Below are 20666 nucleotides of genomic sequence, written 5' to 3'. Positions count from 1 at the left end.
TTTCCAAGTTGAATTTCTCACGTTAAATTTGCTCTAAATCACCCAGTTTCATTCCAGAAATAGGAACCTTTCGAAATCACTTTAATTCGTATTTGCGCTGCATTGTTCTGAAGTTTCGCTAGTGGGTGACGAAACGCGTATCGGGGTGTCGCACTTTCGCCGCTCGTTGAAGCGGGTGTCCTGGCGACCTCGTGCTGGGAACTCGTGGCGCCGCCTCCCTGCCCGCTGCGGGCGCGTCACGCGGCCGCCATCGCACAGTGGCGCCCGCCAGGCCCGCTCTCATATCCGAATGTTTCCATCCGGAAATTGCGTTTGCGCAGTTTTATGACCGGCCTCGCGGGGTGTCTGCTCTCGAAAGCCTGCTTACGCCACACTTCTCTCTTTTTTTTTTTTAGTTTTATTTAGAAAGAGACTTAAATAACTCGAATATTGGTTTGCGAAAAAGGAGTAAGGCAACCAAGTGTAATTAAATTCCGTAGGCTTATCTCCGTCCGCACCGAATTCATCAGGCGTGTCTCTTAAAAGCGCTGCTGCATTTCTAAATCTCATTTAGTTTCTTGTTAAGCCGTGCTACGCAGACGCGCCTCCTTGTACTGCGCGACGCCGTATGTACGAGCTCTAGAATTGTCTGGGCTACGAAGAGGTCATAAAAGCGCAGCGAAGAACTGGCCGAGCAAGAAGTCGTCCTGCGCAGGAATATCTGGTGGGCGAAGCACTGCCTAAATTTGAAAACGTGATTGCCACAAAATAAAACTATACAGTGTTGTATACAGAAGGACATCTTTTGATTATGCGTGAACGTAACAAACGTTTAATGCTATTGATACGTGGTACTTACTGGAATTAAGTAAAACGTGTAAAGGAGGACCCACGAATGTAGCTTTCTTTTCACACAACCTGTTTATTTAACAATATATAAACAGTGTTTTACAGACAATCGAAGCATTTAACCATAATATTTTCTTTAAGAAAATGAACAAATTTGCAAAATTCTTTCGACCTTAAACCATAAGTTGAATAAGCTTTTAATGGATCAAATGGTTCAAATGGCTCTGAGCACTATGGGACTCAACATCTTAGGTCATAAGAACTACTTAAGCCTAACCAACCTAAGGACATCACACACACACATGCCCGAGGCAGGATTCGAACCTGTGACCGTAGCAGTCCCGCGGTTCCGGACTGCAGCGCCAGAACCGCACGGCCACCGCGGCCGGCAATAAGCTTTTAATCTTTGCAAAAGATCTCTGATGTGCTGTATTGCAAAACAGCAAACAATATGACAATGATTACAAGACGGCCGGACCTGCAGCCTGCCCGTTATCGGGTGAATCAGCGGTGTTTACTACCGCGCTGGTTCAAAATGGTTCAAATGGCTCTGAGCACTATGGGACTTAACTTCTGACGTCATCAGTCCCCTAGAACGTAAACCTAACTAACCTAAGGATATCACAAACATCCAAGCCCGAGGCTGGATTCGAACCTGCCACCGAAGCGGTCGCGCGGTTCCAGACTGTAGCGCCTAGAACCGCTCGACCACCACGGCCGGCCTACCGCGCTGGACACAGCCTTCTGCAACACATGAAAACTACATAAGCACCACTGATGACAAGACTGATTCGATTACTCAGAACAGATGACGTAACCTTTAATTTGAAAGCTGTATGTCGAAAGGCTCGAGATTAAGATGCGCACCTGTGCTTAAAGGTTAAACAGATTAGCAAACAATATGACAATGATTAAGCTTATTTCAAAGCAAGCAACCTCTTTATTTCAATCGGCAACCAAGGTGCGACTGGATCCCAACCCGTCCGTTCTGACAATTTTATTTTGACTAAAGCCCTGGTGACAGTTGGCTGTTAATATTTTCAAAGGTGAACTGATTGTCAGTTATTAAGAACGCTCTGAAGGAACATCTTAAAACATTATTTATGAACACTTATTTCAAGAGAACCACAAGATCCAGCTAAAATACACCAATAATGACACGGACTTTCAATCACAGAAACGAACAACTTAGTACAACAGATTGTTCAGATAATAACTAATGACTGAGAATTGCAATTACAATCATAGAATTGAACCGGCTAACAGCTAAATCTAACCACAAGGTCCCTCTTTTGTTTAACGGCAACCTGTGCCTTAGTACAATTGTTCTGGCTGTATTTATGACCAAGAACATTAATGATCGAGTAAACCAGAAAGGAAAAGCACTATAATAGCGGGACAAATTTTCAAATGACAATTAGCGTCTTTGTACAATACTACTGCCTCTATTTACGAACAAAGAGCCGACCGAATAAGACTCTGAGGGTCGGGTACGAACAAGAAAATAAGGAGGGCAGGTAGACCAAGAAACAAACCACCATGGGGATTATAGAATGTTGCTCCCCTGTACCAGCAAGCAGTTCCATGGATCCATGGTGCGTCGCAGCGGTTACCGAGTGGTGGCGATGTAAGAAAGGCAGAAGAGGGCAGCCAGGCCACGAGCGGTCGTCCGACACGAATGCTGCCAGCCAGCCGACGGGATGTTGGCCTGCTGCTCGTAATCGACGCCGACCTCGTCAAGTACTCCGGTATCTGCGCTCTGTGCAGGCCCTCCTTCCACAGCTCGTAGCTTCGGCCGCTCGGACTTCGTAACCACCTCTTTTCACGACGCTACCGCCAATTCCCAAACTTCGTGCCTTTCCTCTCGGGCCAGCGAACCCCATATATACATCGGCAAGCGAAGACCTTCTAAGGACACAACTCACAGATACCAACTCTTCCACACAGATATTAGCAATGGGGCTGCAACAGAGATAGCCGATACTACACCTGAGCCAGTGGCGCCAGACAGAACAGTCTACTAACTCAGTGGAACCACGGCTCAGCTATACAAAAGCTCAGATATTTCTACATTGCAGACGGATACACCTTACTGCAGCACAGTTCATCTGTATGAGGTTGTCGTCAGGTGCGATGTTGAGAAAAATATTTGAGTGGTTGTCGTAAACATCCTGTCCGATTTACACCAGTCCTATCAAAATTTGCGTGCATGAAACTGCGCAGTCCACGATATCAGAAAACGAACCTTATGAAAACGTGGTTTGATATTGCACCCTGTCTTCTTCCGATAAAAAGGAAATGCGGACTTTTTATTTGAGGGCGGCTACAGCATATCGACTGCATATAAATAAAAGTTCGCCGTGCGTTTTCTGAGACTGCTGCCATCTCAGATATATAGTATCGGACGTTGTGGTTTGTACGTGTTTCAGTTTTCCAATTAGCCAGTTCTGTGTGTATGCATAGTACACGGTGCAAAAATGAAAAACGTATCAACAAATTCTATTCATTGCTATTATCTATACGACCATTTTAAACTGGTACCAACACAACAAAGAGATTCGTTGAACATTTTGAGGTTCACATTTTCGTTTGATATTTTAGCACTCGGTCTTGAACTCGTTGACAACCCTACTGAGCCTTGTCAGTGAAATAGGTCGTGGCTAATGTACGTACTATTTCAGCGCAATCAATTAAGGGGTATACAATCGTTAACTACACTGATTCACTTGTGCTGTCCCGAATGGTGAAACTGAAGATGTAAGATTGTATTCACTACAATAAAGCACAGGAATCTTCGAAATGTGTATATACTTGGAGTCAAATAAACTTTTGGAGTATTTATTTAATTAACTACTTAGGTACTCAGTTATATACCCTTGAACACATAACAAGGAGCCTGCTCGCAACTTTATCCACAAATATTGCATCACCACTCTCTAAGATGATACTAAACTGCTCCCAATATAAAAAAAATCCTTTTAAGATTTTGAGAAAAGATTCAATTCCAGTTTCACGGCCCTACGCGCCATCCAATGACGAATATGAAGACGGATCCTTGGAGACTGATTTCTACTGTGAAACACAGAAAAATACAGTGTAATTTCTGTCTGATATAATTCTAGACAACCCCTCTACATCTAGTCGCTACAATCGGTGATAGGAAACGTACGTATAGTTTCATGCAAGTAGTTTTTTGGAGCATCCAGTTACGAACAGTAATTGATTAGCCTTTAGGTGCACCTAATAACAGAGTCCTCTGTTGGTATAAACAATAGAACCCGTACCATATAATTTCAATGAGATCAATCTTTGGGGTACCAAATAATGAATAGTATTTAATTAATTTGTCGGTACCCAGTGGTAGCCATCAAGAAGCATGACGTAAATGTGCTCCCTGTTATGCTGTCATCCAGTGGTGCTAAACTAATCCCAATAGAAAAAGGGATCATTGAAGATTTTGGGAAATCACTTGGACTCAGTTTCGGTTTAACGGACTTTAACATGGTTAAGCTATGGTGCACGCGATCTTGGAAATGTGAAAGGCTTTTTATTATAATGTCTATATAACTCCACTTTTCTTATACTGGATGGGAAAAATAAAACTGGCCCGAAATTTTTTTACAGTAAGACAGATACGGTATTTACCTTGATAATGAAGGTTACGGAAGACGTGGGAAACAGTCACTATTGACGTCGATGCAGCACTGTGGTCGATTTATGAAACTGCGAGACACCACAACCCAGCTGTGCCTGAAGCACAGCAGCAATAACGTTTTCATTGATCTGCCATTACTCTCCCAGTGTGTGACGATTATCGAAGCACACCTAACCTTTGCCCCATAGGTGAAAATCATAGGGAGAGCGTCACGTACCCTTCGCCTTCAGGTATCGGCAACGCTTCAGACACTAAAGCATCACGGGTTTGCATATGCACAAGGATTGCCTCCCCAGATTGCGTCGATACCAACAAGCCGACAGAAGGCAGGTCAAGAGCCACCAGAGGTCCACCTTGCCAGAGACCTATTTCCTCCGCCCTACCACGTGTGCGGAACTGGTTCGGCACGAATTCCTTCTCGCCCCGGCCATACAGCGCGGCGCAAGCCAACACGTAGTCAGTTCGCTCCACCAGAGATCTGGGCCAGTTCACGCGCCGGCTCTTAGCAGTCCGTCAGTCAGAGGCCGGTCGGAAGCCAATGCATTAGGATCTACTATTTCCCAACGGAATATCGAGACGTACTTGTGGGTCTACTACGCCGTACGCTCAACCTCCGTCGTTAGGGATTATCGGTGGCACAATCTTCACATTTCACTATCTTTATTCACTGTGTGTTCCAGGCGTATACCTGTTCGTGTCTGAGAAGTTGTATTAATTTTTATTGGCAGTAGTTTTCCTTTGTTATTAAATCTCTCTACTCTGGTCGTAATAAGCCCTTGTTCTTGTTTACCTATGTTTATTATTTCTTATCAAGCATCTCCCCAGGGAGATGTAGCAGAGAGGAGTAAGGCGATGGAAGTGGTAAGGAGATAATACTGTCACTCATGATTCTCCTCTGCTCATCGAAAGCCTCATTCACTAGTGATAAGATTGTCTAGGCGGTGTGTACTCTTGCTCCGTCTTCACTGTACGGTGTCATACATCACGTGTAATGACGCCCATCTCGTAGTCACGGTCGCCGTGGTGGAACTGCTGCTGCCGGCTCTGCCTCGGCTGTCGTCGTGATCGTGGTTGCACACGCCAGTCCTGTACCGCGACACTCGCATTACACAACACTAGACGCACTCGTTAGCTCTTCGTTATTCAGATTGGTGCTCTGATGGTGATCCTGTGCAGGACTGGAAGGATTTTTTAACTGTCATACAATGACAAATCTGTATTTTTCATGTCTTATATCACCTATTATTGCCCACCATTCCCGAATTCTTATAAATCCGTGTAGCTGTTTGTTGGTCTCTGTTGGTTCAATAATTTCATTATAGGAGTCAAGGTTACAGATAGTGTGATCGGGTGTTCCCGCATGACCACACTGACAGACATCATTGTCTTCCCTCTTGAGCCTGTACAGGTAAAGTGGATTTGGGCCGTATCCCGTTAGGTAATACCCCGTCTGGGATATACATGCCCAAGCGCTAGGTGTTCTCAGATGCACGAGAATCGTTGTTACACCCTTCGATACGTTTCACAATTGTCCCAGTCGTTCCGCCACATACTCACTTTCCACTTCAGGAGTTGGACCTTCGTTGCTACCCCTTCGTAGACTTACTGGACCTCTTTCAAGTCCCCTTACCGTAGCCAGTAGGAGGCTGGACGACATACTACCTTAATGTATACTGCGAAGATTCCAAGCATCAGCAGTAAAGCATAGGCTGCCGTGGTACCGAAAGCCCCTGTGAGTCCGAGGAGAACACCTCTTTTTGAGCGTCGTGGGATTTACCTGATCCGCACGCGCCGCTCATCGCACCCAGATACTTGCTGCATAGCCTTTGATCGACAGTTTCTCACCGTGTGCAGCGGTAGCTTGTAGTTGGCTGTTGAGGCGTGGGCTATTTTGTGCATAAGATTGCATGCTTTGCTTGCAACTACTGAATGTGTTGCGTAGAGTTACGCGTTTCCTCCAGTTGAACTACAAGGTATCGTGTGACTATTTGTCTGCTAATATAGAACCTTTCTAACTGTAGAATACCTAAGTAACAAAAAAATACTTTTAAGGAGTATGTTCGTGGTTCTCTGTGGTGATACTGTTAATATTTTGTTCACGCACCGTCGCTGTGTGCGGGAGAGAACTCCATTTGCCATTTCCTCTAACTCCGCCCTCGACTTCCCAGGTTCCACAGTCAAGACATCATCGGCACACGTCACCCCCCTCCCACTCCCCACAATCTTCTTCCAGTGTGGACACGAGAGGTTCAGTCCCAAAATACAGAACCGGAAATCGATCCCTGTCTATGTACTTCTTTTCATTACTGTTCGCGTGCCGCTGACCATTGCAGATTCTACCTCCACAGTAATCTACGAAGCTGTAGTGTAGACACTGTGGCGCTTGTAGTTCACGCATCTCGGCCAAGAACACGGGGCACCACAAATTATCAAATGCACCTTAGATTGCTGTCGCGAATTTTTCGTTATATGAGTCTACTGTTTCGATCGTTTTGTCAAATGCATGGTCAATATATTTCCCTTTCGTGAAATCTTAAAGGCGCTGATTAAGTCCGTGAAGCTTCATGTGCTAGTGTAACCTGTTTCACAAGAGCCTTTCCTGAACGTGTGCAAGTGTGTTAATCAAATTGGTCTGTAGCTTATAGGATCACCCGAATCTGTATGCTCGGACACTGTTATTGTGACAACATTTGCTAATTTTCAGCCAGCAGGCTCCCTACCCAATATAAAGGGTTCGTTCAGCAGTCTGATTAGGAGTGAAGAAATTGCACTTTCATGAGTGTGAGAGCTTTGGCACAAATATTATCTCGTCATGGGGCGTTTTTCGTTTTTCAATTAGATTATGAGAAGAGCTAGTTCTCCTTCAGCGAATGGTGCAGTTATTCAAGTATTGTTGTATATATTGTTTAGTGTATTTCTAAGTTCACTGTTAAGTTGGTGCCAGCCGCGGTGGTCGAGCGGTTCTGGGCGCTTCAGTCCAGAACCGCGTGACTGCTACGGTCGCAGGTTCGAATCCTGCCTAGGGCATGGATGTGTGTGATGTCCTTAGGTTAGTTCGGTATAATTAGTTCTAGGGGACTGATGACATCAGATGTTAAGTCCCATAGTGCTTAGAGCCATTTGCACCATTTTTGTTAAGTTGGTGTCCTCTGGTCCAGGTCTGGGAGGGGTTTGCAAAGCTGGTCTTAAGCTATCCACAGGTCAGCGATCTGTATTCCCTTTTCATCGTCGATAAAATGATTGGATTTTTTTATTTTCTCTGTCAGTATTTTATACGATTTACCCATAGTATCACGAAGTATCTCGCCAGTTGACTGAATTGTGAGTTTCCGAACTTGTCGGACATCAATGAACTTACGCAAAGTGGATCATTCCAATTCATAATGGGGAATAACCCAGGATAGAAAAGAGATAAAGAAAAATGTTTCAGGTAAAAGTTGTAGGTGGCAAAGAGGGACACGTATCGCTACAAACGGCCATGAGCGTGAACGTGATTTTCAAGATTATTTGGAGGTTAGAGTGATTTTTTTTGAAATGGGAACCCAAATATTTGATTTAAGATTTGAAGTGAGCGGCAGATTTTGCATATAAAATCATTCGTTATTCAAGGTCATGGCAATCTTCATTGAAGGTAAAATAAGCAAATATGTTTTTAGGTCTAGTGGGGATTAACCAGGAATCGAGGGATACAGCAAAATACAATATTGGATACAAATTCGACGGGAGATACCGAGCAATGAGAGACAAGGGGGCTGGCTCAGTGACTTGTAAATCAATGATTTACATTTTCTCTTTGTTTATCCCGCCTTGCAAACGTCAAAATAACATATATCCTTTGTGGTGTATTTATTTTTGCCAGTAAACACGTTAATTACAGTTAGAGTTCAAATCTCTCTTCGAGCTTTCCAAATCCGACGTCGTAGTTAGGGGTTACTGTGAAACAAAACTCAACCTTCGAATGAGCTTCGATACTTATGTTTAAGATCATGGTTACTGACAATGATACGTGACTACTTATGCCCATTCCAATTTGCATCTAACGTTGTATTTTGCTTTATCCGTCCCCAACGTCGAGCCCGCATCTCGTGGTCGTGCGGTAGCGTTCTCGCTTCCCACGCCTGGGTTCCCGGGTTCGATTCCCGGCGGGGTCAGGGATTTTCTCTGCCACGTGATGGCTGGGTGTTGTGTGATGTAGTTAGGTTTAAGTAGTTCTAAGTTCTAGGGGATTATGACCACAGCAGTTGAGTCCCATAGTGCTCAGAGCCATTTTTGAACCCCAACGTCGAGTTAATAACTACTAGATCTAAAAATATGTTCGCTTATTTGACCTTCACTCAACCATGCCACAACCTTGAACAATTTATCATTTTATGTTGTTGGTGTTGTTGTGGTCCTCAGTCCAGAGACTGGTATGATGTAGCTTTCCAGGCTACTCTATCCTGTGCAATCTTCCCCATCTCCGAGTAACTTCTGGAACCTACATCCTTCTGAATCTGCTTAGCGTACTCACCTCTTACCCTCCACGCTTCCCTGCAATATTTAACTGGTGAATCCTACCAATCGATCCCTTCTTCTAGTCAAATTGTGCCACAAATTCCTTTTCTCTCCGTTCTGTACCTCCTCATTAGTTACGTGATCGACCAATCTAATCTTCAAAATGCTTCTGTAACACCACATTCCTAAAGCTTCTATTGTCTTCTTGTGTAAACTATTTATCGTCCGTGTTTCTCTTCCATACATGGCTACACTAAATACAAATACTGTGAGAAAGGACTCAGTGATAATTAAATTTATACTAGATGTTAACAAATTTCTCTTCTTCAGAAACGCTTTCCTTGCCATTGCCAGTCTATATTTTATATCCTCTCTACTTCGACCATCATCAGTTACTTTGCTCCGAAAATAGCAAAACTCATCTACTACTTGAAGTGTCTCATTTCCTAACCTGATTCCCTCATCATTACCTGATTTAATTCATTTCATTATCCTCGTTTTGCTTTTGCTGGTGTTCAACTTACATCCTTCTTTAAAGACACTATCAATTCCATTCAACTGCTCTTCCAGGTCCTTTGCTGTCTCTGACAGGATTTCAATGTCATCGCAAACCTCGAAGTTCTTATTTCTTCGCCATGGATTTTAATTTCTACTCCAGATTTTTACTTTTGTTTCTTTTACTGTTAGCTCAATATACAGACTGATAGGCTAGAACCCTGTCTCACTCCCTTCCCAATCAGTGCTTCCATTTCATGCACCTCGGCTCTCATAACTGCCATCTAGTTCCTGTAAAAATTGTAAATAGCCTTTCGCTTCCCGTATTTGACCCCTGTCACCTTTCGAATTTGAAAGAGGTTATTCCAGTCAACATTGTCAAAAGCTTTCTCTAACTTTTCAAATGCTAGATACGTAGGTTTGCATGTCCTTAATCTGTCTTCTAAGACAAGTCGTAGGGTCAGTATAGCGTCGCGTTTTCCGATATTTACATCATTTTGTACGTAAAACTTTTAGCTCTTTTCAAATCTTAAATCAAATATTAGGTTTCCGCGTTTAAAAAAGCACTTGACTGCCAAATCACATTGAAGATCATATTCTAGGTCACAGTCATTAGTAGCAATGCGTGACTCTCTTTGCCACCTACAATTTTTATCTATAGTATATTTCTGGCACCTGCAACTTTTATATAAAAGATTTATCTGTATCTCACCTCTGTCCCCAGTAATTCCCATTATGAGTTAAAACAGTCCGCGCTCTAGACGTTCTCATTCTCGCCGTTGCTGTCGAATGTCGTAGATTCCCAGATAAACAGCTGGGGCAGCCACTGCTGAAGACGCGCCCACGCTGTCTCTCGGATTGCGCGCGCACAGTGCCGCCACTGTGCGGCGTGCAGTGAGCGCCGCCGCCGCCGCCCCCGCCGCCCCCGCGACCCACTGTGCACGCAGGCGCGGCCGGCCAGCTCTCGATTGTCCCCCGGGGAGCGGCTGCGCCCCGACGCCACGGCGTGTAGTTTTAATTAACAGCGGCCGCTCCATCCGCTATCCTCCCTTTGTCGTCCGGGCGGCCCACGTGTTCGCTCGCGAGTTCTCCAATTCGCTGGCCATAAATTACCTTCTCCATTGCCGGCCAGAAATGGCTGCGCTGGACACACTCGACTGTCCCCTCTGCGGCAGAAAGTCGCAGCTCCTCTACGAGCTCTCCTGCCCCAGTACCGCACATCTTGCGTGCGTTTCTCTCCACTCAGTGAGACGCCTCGAAGCCACAGCATTCTCTGCCCTTCTTTTTCGTGCAAATGAATAGAAAAATTAATTCCGTATGACTCACAGGACAGTACTGAGTTGGGTAACTGTGTGGTGAAGACACTATGAAATCTGATGTGGGTTATTTCTCGCTGCTAACGCGCTTCCTGCCACACAGGTCTGGGCAAATCTGTCTTCCTTCTTCCTTGAGAACAAAAATAGAGGATAAATCCTTCTTCTTGTCGCACGAGCGCTGCATCTGTCGCCGCCTCCCGCATCTCTGTCGCAAACCCCTCGATTTCGCCATTTGCCATCATTCTCTTCTGTTCCTCTTCTCTTTCCGTCGCTTACTGGATACCCCCTAGCCGCTCCTTCAGTGGCCTCCTACTTCTTTCAGGAGGTTGCCATCAAAATACTCTCTTTGGCCATCTGTCTCCTTCGTCTTCTGACATGCGCTAACCGTGCATGCCGTCTTCATTCTACGAGGGTCACTCCAAAAGAAATGCACACTATTTTTTTTTTAAATCCATCTTATATTCTACATGTTTGAAAGTTTTACAGTGTGTAGATACATCCTTTAGGAACAATATTTTCATTTCTCGACATAATTTCCATCCCTCTCAACTGCCTTAGGCCATCTTGGAACCAGCGCCTGTTTACCCGCACAGTAAAATTCTGGATCAACCTGTTGGAGCCACTGTTTGACAGCGTGCACAAGGGAGTCATCATCTTCAAACCTTGTTCCACGAAGAGTGTCTTTCAGTTTCCCAAAGAGATGATAGTCACATGGAGCCAGATCAGGACTGTAAGGCGGGTGTTTCAGTGTTGTCCATCCGAGTTTTGTGATCGCTTCTGTGGTTACTTGTCTGACATGTGGCCATGCATTGTCGTGCAACAGCGAAACATCCTGCTTTTGCCGATGAGAACACGACTCAGTCGAGCTTGAAGTTTCTTCAGTGTCGTCACATATGCATCAGAATTTATGGTGGTTCCACTTGGCATGATGTCCACAAGCAAGAGTCCTTCGGAATCGAAAAACACCGTAGCCATAACTTTTCCAGCAGAAGTTGTGGTTTTGAATTTTCTTTTCTTCGGTGAATTTGCATTATGCCATTCCATTGATTGCCTCTTCGTCTCATGATGGAGCCATGTTTCATCATCTGTCACAATTCTTCCAAGAAATTGATCTCCACCATTCTCGTACTGTTCCAAAAGTTCCCTGCATACCGCTTTTCTTGTTTCTTTGTGAGCCACTGTCAATATCCTGGGAACCCACCTCGCACAATCCTTTTTTAACGCCAACACTTTCAGTATTCTGCAAACACTCCCTTCCCCTATCCCAACGTAGCGAGACAATTGGTTCTCTGTGATGCGTCTGTCAGCAGTCGCCAATTCGTTATCTCTCTGCACATTGTCTGGAGTGTGTGCAGTACGAGGCCTGTCGCTGCGAGGACGATCCTCAATATTGCCGTGCCCGCTTTCATCACGTAACCTGCTTGCCCACCGACTAACTGTACTGCGATCGACAGCAGCATCTCTGTACACCTTTTTCAACCTCTTGTGGATGTTTCCCACTGTCTCGTTTTCACAGCACAGGAATTCTATGACAGAACGTTGCTTCTGACGAACGTCAAGTGTAACAGCTATCTTGAAGACATGCTGTGACGGCGCCACTAACGGGAACAGGTTGAACTAAGTTTGAAAACAAGCGGGAAGGATGTATCTTCACACTGTAAAACTTTCACACATGCCGAATGAAAACTGTATTTTTACAAAAATAGTGTGCATTTCTTTTGGAGTGACCCTCGTATTCTGTGCATAATACTACAATGGGTATGCGTCCTTTTTCTTATTTCCTCATGTCTTTAGCCGCGCGGTTTAGAGTCGCCATGTCACTGACTGCGCGGCCGCTCCCGTCGGAGGTTCGAGTCCTTCCTCGGGCGTGGGTGTGTGTGTTGTTCTTGCCATAAGTTAGTTTAAGATAGTTCAAGTAGTGTGTAAGTATAGGGACCGATGACCTCAGCAGTTTGGTTCCTTAGAAATTCACACACATTTTTTTCGTCATTTCTTTCGCAGTCAAGAGGGGAAGTTCTACATGCTCCTCTCAGCTGGTCCTTTGTAAAATTCTAAGTGTACTTTTATTTCTTTCTGTGAGTCCTAATACTCACTCCCGTAACTTGTTATTGGTTCCACAACGCATTTGTACAGGATGGCACTTTTGACCCTGGTTAGGAAGTTATTGTAGGCGGATCGAACGTGGAATGCTAAAATTGCTACAATATCATCCTAAATATTCTGATGCAGTTCTCGAAGACTATGATGGTTGTTGCGAAGCGTCTTGGACTTGAGGAGTCCCCACAGGAAGTAATCGCACACTGACAGCTCAGTCACGACTAGACTGAAATATACTAATAACTCTGTCAGCAGTGAAGGCTGTATAAATGTGCTGTATGGGCAGCTGCTCAATCCTGTTGGAAGTAGCTGTAGGTCTTTTCCTCCTCCGTTAACGCTGCCGCAAATGGTTTCAAAATGTTTGCAACGTAATGCACCGAAGTCAGCGTCTGACGAAAGAAGATGTGATCAATGTCACGTGTAGACCCTGCCCACCAACTTTCTCATCATGCAGTGGTGTTCCATGGAAGTTATGCCTATTCTAAGCCGTCTGGAAACCGTAATTTTGTGAGTTGACATAACCACTGAGGTGAAAACAGGCTTCATCAGACGTAAAGAACAGATTCATGTCCAAGCCATTCATTGTTACCTCAGTAAATAGCCATTCACAAAATTGGAGGTGGTGAGGAAAATCTGCTGGTTTGTATGTATGAACAATAGTCTGTGGTGATACACGTGCATGTCTAGGTGGAGTATTAGTCATATGCGTGTCTCTTCCGACAGGCATCGGGTTTCATTCGTGGGACTCCGAAGTTTTTTTTTTTTTTTGTGAATTGTAGCCAGATTTTCTGAAAAATGAAATGTGTGTGAAATCTTATGGGACTTAACTACTAAGGTCATCAGTCCCTAAGCTTACACACTACTTAACCTAAATCATCCTAAGGACAAATACACACACCCATGCGCGAGGGAGGACTCGAACCTCCGCCGGGACCAGCCGCACAATCCGTGACTGCAGCGCCTCTGACCGCTCGGCTAATCCCACGCGGCCCAGATTTTCTGGTGTGTGGGTATGTTTCAGAATTTTTTTTTTTACTTGTTCAGACACCACTGAACATGTCGGCAAACAACTGACCACACCATTTCTACGACTTCGTTTTCACGTAATTTTCCACAACGATTACTCGCTGCTCCACTCTGAGCACCACTGTCCCCTTTCCACTGCTCCACTCACGCTGTCAGAGCCCCCACTGCGCTCTGAACCGGCGTGGACCACCTGGCGGGGATACACGTGGTGTGCGCATCACGTGGTGTGGTTATAAGCATACATCCACTCGTCCCCACCCTGCATAATAGTTTTTTATTTTCTAAACCCATTTGTGACGACCAAAGCACAGCATTGAACTTTTGGATCGCCTTTCTTCCATGTCTGTCCATTGTTGATCATCGCTGCCACATCTTTCATCACCTGACAGGAGGCTACCTAGATGTTTAAACTCTTTAAACATTTTAACAGTGTCCAAGTTACATCCCTACTCTCTGCAACATATTCTGTCGTCTCAAAATTAATTGTCAAATACCAATTTTTATATTCCTCAAAATCTTCCTGAGCATGGAACATATTTATCATTTGCTGCAACGACCTAATCTCAGAATTGTCTCCAGACACTGGATAGCTACTTAAGTCACTAAGCCCATGCCCTTTCCACACCAGAGATCCACTGCCTACTACACATACATCTCAGAGATTATGGGAGACAGACAGCACCCTTGTTTCAGTCCTTCAGTTATAGTAAATAATTTATTTCCCCACTTTAAACACAAATTCTTATAAATTGTAGAGCTTTCTGATAATTGTCACTCTTTCTTTTTCTTTCTCGTCAAATCTCCTGAACATTTCCGCCGAACGTCTTTACTTGCACTGTGTCAGATGAATGAGTGCATAGATTCCTTTCCCATCTCTTCTCCATCATCTGTCTTAGAATAAATATGCTCAACATGTGACTATCTTCTCCGAAAGTCACTTAGTCTTTGCAATTCAGTTATAATCTTCACCATTCTTGATTTTGAAATCTTCCGTACAGCTTCCTTGTTGAACTTGTGACACTTATGCAACAGTAACTGCTACATATTTTAGAAATGGTTCAAATGGCGCTGAGCACTATGGGACTTAACACCTATGGTCATCAGCCCCTAGAACTTAGAACTACTTAAACCTAACTAACCTAAGGACATCACACAACACCCAGCCATCACGAGGCAGAGAAAATCCCTGACCCCGCCGGGAATCGAACCCGGGAACCCGGGCGTTGGAAGCGAGAACGCTACATATTTTAGAGCTTCCTTTGTACGTGTGGGGCTCAGACATGCCAAGTTCCACTCTCCTGGTATTTCCTCACTGCAACACCTGCATTTATTATGTTAGGTGGATCGTCACCTGTGGACAGTGAAATGAGACATGACAGTAGATTTATTTAATTAGCTTCTTCATTCCTGCCCTCGGCTGTAATAGCTTGGTGGAGTCATCCAGTTGTGTCCGATTTCGAACAATAGACGTCCAGTATTGCTGACAGCATAGAGAGCGGAGCCAAGTGTGGCATCACTCGAATGCCGGTGTCAGCGATGTCTGTAGCCGCGACCGCGGTGACAGCACGGCAGTGTCGCTGGCGAAATCATGGAGGCAGCCGTGACCTCGCTCCAGTGAGTGGACAGCTCTCTGATCCGCCGGTCGCAGCTTTTGCGAATCTGCGCAGGCTGCCCCATCCCGTGGTCGAACAGCGGACCCTGCACTCCACTCCAGTATGTTGCTCTGGATGTCACAGGCTTGTGGTCTAGGCTGTGATACTCAGATGAGAATATCTGAGTACACAAATGGCCGAGCATTTATTCGCTCCCAAGTATGTTCATTTCGGACTTAAGGCACGTGCCTTAATCACTTTTGTGGTGGCAAGTAAAGAAAGGCTTCCGCCGTTCTGCTAGCGTGTTGCAGTGTCAGCTGTTGATATATTGTGCCCAGCTGGCTCTCCTTTGCAGCATCTGTCAGCCGTGGTTTGCTTTGCCGTGCATAAACACTCGCCTGCCTGTGGCTGGCCCTGTTGCAATTCACTTCTGTTCTTGCGTACTTCTTGCCCAAATACAGTCGATACGCTACACTGACCTCCTTTTTACCAAGATCCGATCCTTCATGTCGACCATACTTAATTATCCAGCAACTAGATCCTGGTAACTAGCCGTTCTGGCCCGGTTTCGCCTCTTAATATTACCGATTTCTACTGGACCCCTTGTTCTGCTCCTTAACTCAAACACCATAGAAATTATTTCATTACTATATTTCTTGCACAATAGCTTCTAGCTCTATACTCCACACTTACAAGCTAAAATGAATCAGTGAACACATAGTGTGTTATGGGGCGATCACTCTGTTGTATAAATAATTCAAAAGCTAAGATCGCTTAAACACTGTTTACTAGATGACCGGTTTCACCACACTAAAGGTGCCATCATCGGATCTGGATGTAGCTTAACATGCATAAATCATTTGTATATATCGATACATGAGGCAGACCAGCTGATATACAATCACTGTCGCAGAAATAAAAATAAAAAAAATAAAAAACAACTGCTCTCCTGGAATAGAATGACCATGAGAGCACTTGAAACCGGTCATTTAGTAAACAGTGTTTAAGCGATCTTGACTTTTGAATTATTTATAAAATGAAACAATTGTCCTTGACACTGCTCCCCTTGTGCAATTATCTTCCTTCTACTGCTTTTACGGATGGGATATTCACTGCACTGAAATCTGAACGATCTTCTATTTTGTCTTTTACGTACCAAACCGAGGACTACGCTCAGCAGAACAAATGTCGCCGCCGTGTTTGGCACCATAATATTCAATATTGTCTCTTTTCGGTACTGATTTTCGCGATATAAATTTACATGCTGCGTTAAGGTTTCTAGGGAGACTCATTCCTCCTGCTGGCAGAAGCGTATTGATAGTCTGCATTAGTTTTGGCCCTAGGGTTTGATGTAAGCTGGTTATATTTGCAGCATGTAGGATTTCCATAGGCTCCTCTTGCCAATACAAACAAGGTTGCAAAATATTAGTGAGAGTTATCCCGGAAATCACGGCCGGCAAATGGAAGGTTGGTCCCATTATCTCGCACGCTGTTGAATTTCATAACAAACTACGCCCACCTAATTCCATCCTCTTTGCTGACGTCAGCTTCCCCTTCTGGAAACAGCTAGCCACTACTACCATCTCGTCAAAGGTAGGATGCAACCAATGCGCCTCTACCTGCTGATAGTGCAGTTCCGGCTCGATCACTTCTTTATTGCATTCTCCTACTTCCTTTTGTCTCATCAAGTATTTCACTGTGCAGGAAACCTGCCCATTTCTTATTACTATATTCAGACTGACTGTTATTTCCTCAATTGGCATTTTCGTCATTTTGCCTCCTTCATTTCTAATATCTTCCCATGTCTTTTGGAATTAATAATAGTCGATACGTTTTTACTCTTACAAATTTCTTCAATATCCCCCACTTGACAGGACGAACTATGTAGCACTCATGACTTGCTTATTTCCCTGCTACTGGTATAGAAACGGGAGCTTCGCTCAATCAGTTCTCGCCGATACTGTGGCTATTTTGAAATAAAAATGTAAGTTTCTGTACTCAGGTTCGAAAACTAACTCCAACTCAGGCCGTAGTTCCTTCTGTACTTTTCTCTATATAGTACGGTACCTAGATCATCTCACTTCTTAATTTCTCGTATGCTCCATTACTCCTTCACACACACTGTGCCTTTCCATTTGCTTACGGAATTTGTAGAATGCTTCTTCTAATCTTCTCACCTCGTTACACATCTCCCATGTGTTGAATACCACTTGTATCAGCCAATAATGATTGGTGTTCATCCCGTCTTCCTGATTGGCTAAAAGCATTCTCCGTTCCAAGTGCTGGTTCTGTAACGCTTCCACGCTGCCGAAATTTCAGTAGTCACGCTATTAACTGCATGATCTTGCCTTCTCTGCACCTTACCTACAGGCAGCAATACCTGTCATTTCCTCCCCCTTAAATTTATTGCTGCTCCGCAGCTGCTAATACTAATTACACTAAACCTATACTTAACCTAAACAATATTAAGTGACTATCTCCTAGGCCTTAATCCAGACGGGTTCCTCGTTACCGTTTCATTCACAAAGAGTTATTTGTCTTCTGACGTCCGCCACCGGCCTAAGGCGCTGCAGTCATGGACTGTGCGGTTGGTCCCGGCGGAGGTTCGAGTCCTCCCTCGGACATGGGTGTGTGTGTTTGTCCTTAGGATAATTTAGGTTAAGTAGTGTGTAAGTGTTGTGACGGCAGATTAGCCAACACAACGCACACGAATTGAGAGAGGAGGCCGAAATGCACGCGTCAACTCACGCAGGCTGGCGTTAGGTCTGAAACAGGATACGTAATGAATGCTATAAAGAAAAGTACGTAGCTGCTGGAATACTTAACTTTAATCCATCATTTGTATACAGCGTTCTTTATGATACAAGTGAGACTCTCCTAGAAATGGTTAATGGCGCCTTGCTAGGTCGTAGCCATGGACTTAGCTGAAGGCTATTCTAACTATCTCTCGGGAAATGAGAGAAAGGCTTCGTCAGTGTAGTCGCTAGCAAAGTCGTCCGTACAACTGGGGCGAGTGCTAGTAAGTCTCTCGAGACCTGCCGTGTGGTGGCGCTCGGTCTGCGATCCCTGACAGTGGCGACACGCGGGTCCGACATGTACTAATGGACCGCGGCCGATTTAAAGCTACCACCTAGCAAGTGTGGTGTCTGGCGGTGACACCACATTCCTCCCCCGCAAATCGGCGAACGGTTGTGTTATAAGGCTTCCGCCCGCCGTGGGTAGGACCCCATGTTGACGTATGCGATGAGGTGGGAAGCCTAACAACAGGCGAGGCTGTGCCACCCGCACCCTGCCATTCGGTCCGAGGGGAGCTAGGAAACGCCTGAAAACCTAGTCCAGGGTGCACGCCAACATGCGGTGCATGCGCCCGTAGAGAGACAGGCGGGGCCGAAGGGTCGACCTCCACCGCGTCGGGGTACCCGACGCGCGAAGACGCCATGTGGTCCGGAGCGGGCAAGAGTTCCATGGCGGAGGACAGCTGGTCACGGGAAGCGATCGGCAGCGCGTGACCCAGGGAGGCGCTTGGCGCTTGCAGCGACGCGTCCACTGCGGGCGGCGTCGGCGGGAGAACAGGCGGTGGTGGCGGCGGCGGCAGCGCGTCGCCATGGGGCAAAATGGAAGGCAGCGTCGGTAACACCTGGGGATGAGGCGAGCCAGTAGATGGGTCCCCAGGGAGCTGACAGGACGGCACCGTCGCTGAAAGCAGACGGGGAGCGGCAGAACCCAGGCGACGACAGAGGCGCAGCTGATTGAGATGTCGACGCACCTCACCAGAGGCCCCCAAAACCAAATACATCGCGCGGCCGAGGCAGCGAAGAATGCGCCCTGCGAGCCAACGCCGTGAACCGCGATAGTTGCTACAGAATACAACGTCGCCCGGAGCAAAAGCAGGAGTCTGCCGCTGCACAGGAACCTGATGCGGCGGATGCAGCAAAGACATCAAGGTTCGATGAGGACGACCGTGGAGCAACTCAGCCGGCGAGCGACCATCTCGGGGCTGAGAGCGATACGAAGACAAAAAGAGCAATAATGCGTCCTTCCGAGAATGCGACTCTTTCAACTTCAACATCTGTGACCTGAAAGTCCGGACCAATCGTTCAGCGGCACCGTTTGACTGAGGCGAAAACGGCGAGGACGTCAGATGTTGAATACCATTGGCCTTGCAGAATGACTGAAATTCTGCGGACTTAAATTGTGGGCCATTGTCGGAAACAACAGTCTGTGGAAGACCTTCAATGCAAAAGATAGCAGATAACGCTTGGATGGTGGCAGATGACATCGTGGAAGATATCCAGACAACAAAAGGGAAATTACTGAAAGAATCGACCACAACCAACCATCGAGCATTCCAGAATGGACCAGCAAAATCTATGTGCAAGCGTTGCCAAGGGGAAGTGGCTTTTGGCCATGCAAAGAAGTTCTGCGGCGGTGCGGATTGTTGTTCGGCACACGCCATGCAAGAAGAGCACATATTCGTAATCGCAGCATCGATTCCGAACCAAGTATAGTGCTGACGAGCAAGTTGTTTCGTTCGCACAATACCCCAAAGTCCTTGGTGAAGAAGCTTTAAGACAGAGGACTGTAACGAACGTGGGACCACGACTCTGGACTGATCATTATCAGAACGCAACAACAAAGCACCACGACGAACAAAAAGTCTCTCCTTGTGAGGAAAAAATCTGCGAACCAACGGATCCTCTATCCGTGACTTTGACAAGGGCCATTGCGTAGCAACAAAACGCAGAACGGTAGCAAGGACAGGGTCAGCAGCTGTGGCTGTAGCTACACGACAAAAATCAATCGGAAACGATTCGACCACGTCATCGGTTTCCGAATCAATGAACATGCAAGCAAGTTCGGAGGAATCGAATGCTTTATCCTCAGCAACAGGCAAACGGGACAACGCATCGGCGTTTCCGTGCTTAGCAGTGGACCGATGCAAGATATGGTAGCGGTACTGCGAGAGGAAAGTAGACCAGCGAATGAATTTCTGCGCTGTACGTGGAGGGACAGGCTTGTTCGGACGAAAAAGCGGTGTCAAAGGTTAGTGGTCTGTGATGATGGTAAAGTGACGACCATACAAGAAATCATGAAACTTTGTAACACCAAACACGAGAGCCAAAACTTCCTTCTCGATCTGTGAATAATTTCTTTGCGCTGACG

Source organism: Schistocerca americana, chromosome 5 (assembly GCF_021461395.2).
Source record: "Schistocerca americana isolate TAMUIC-IGC-003095 chromosome 5, iqSchAmer2.1, whole genome shotgun sequence".
Lineage (NCBI taxonomy): Eukaryota > Metazoa > Arthropoda > Insecta > Orthoptera > Acrididae > Schistocerca > Schistocerca americana.
Note: the sequence above shows the minus strand (reverse complement) of the source record.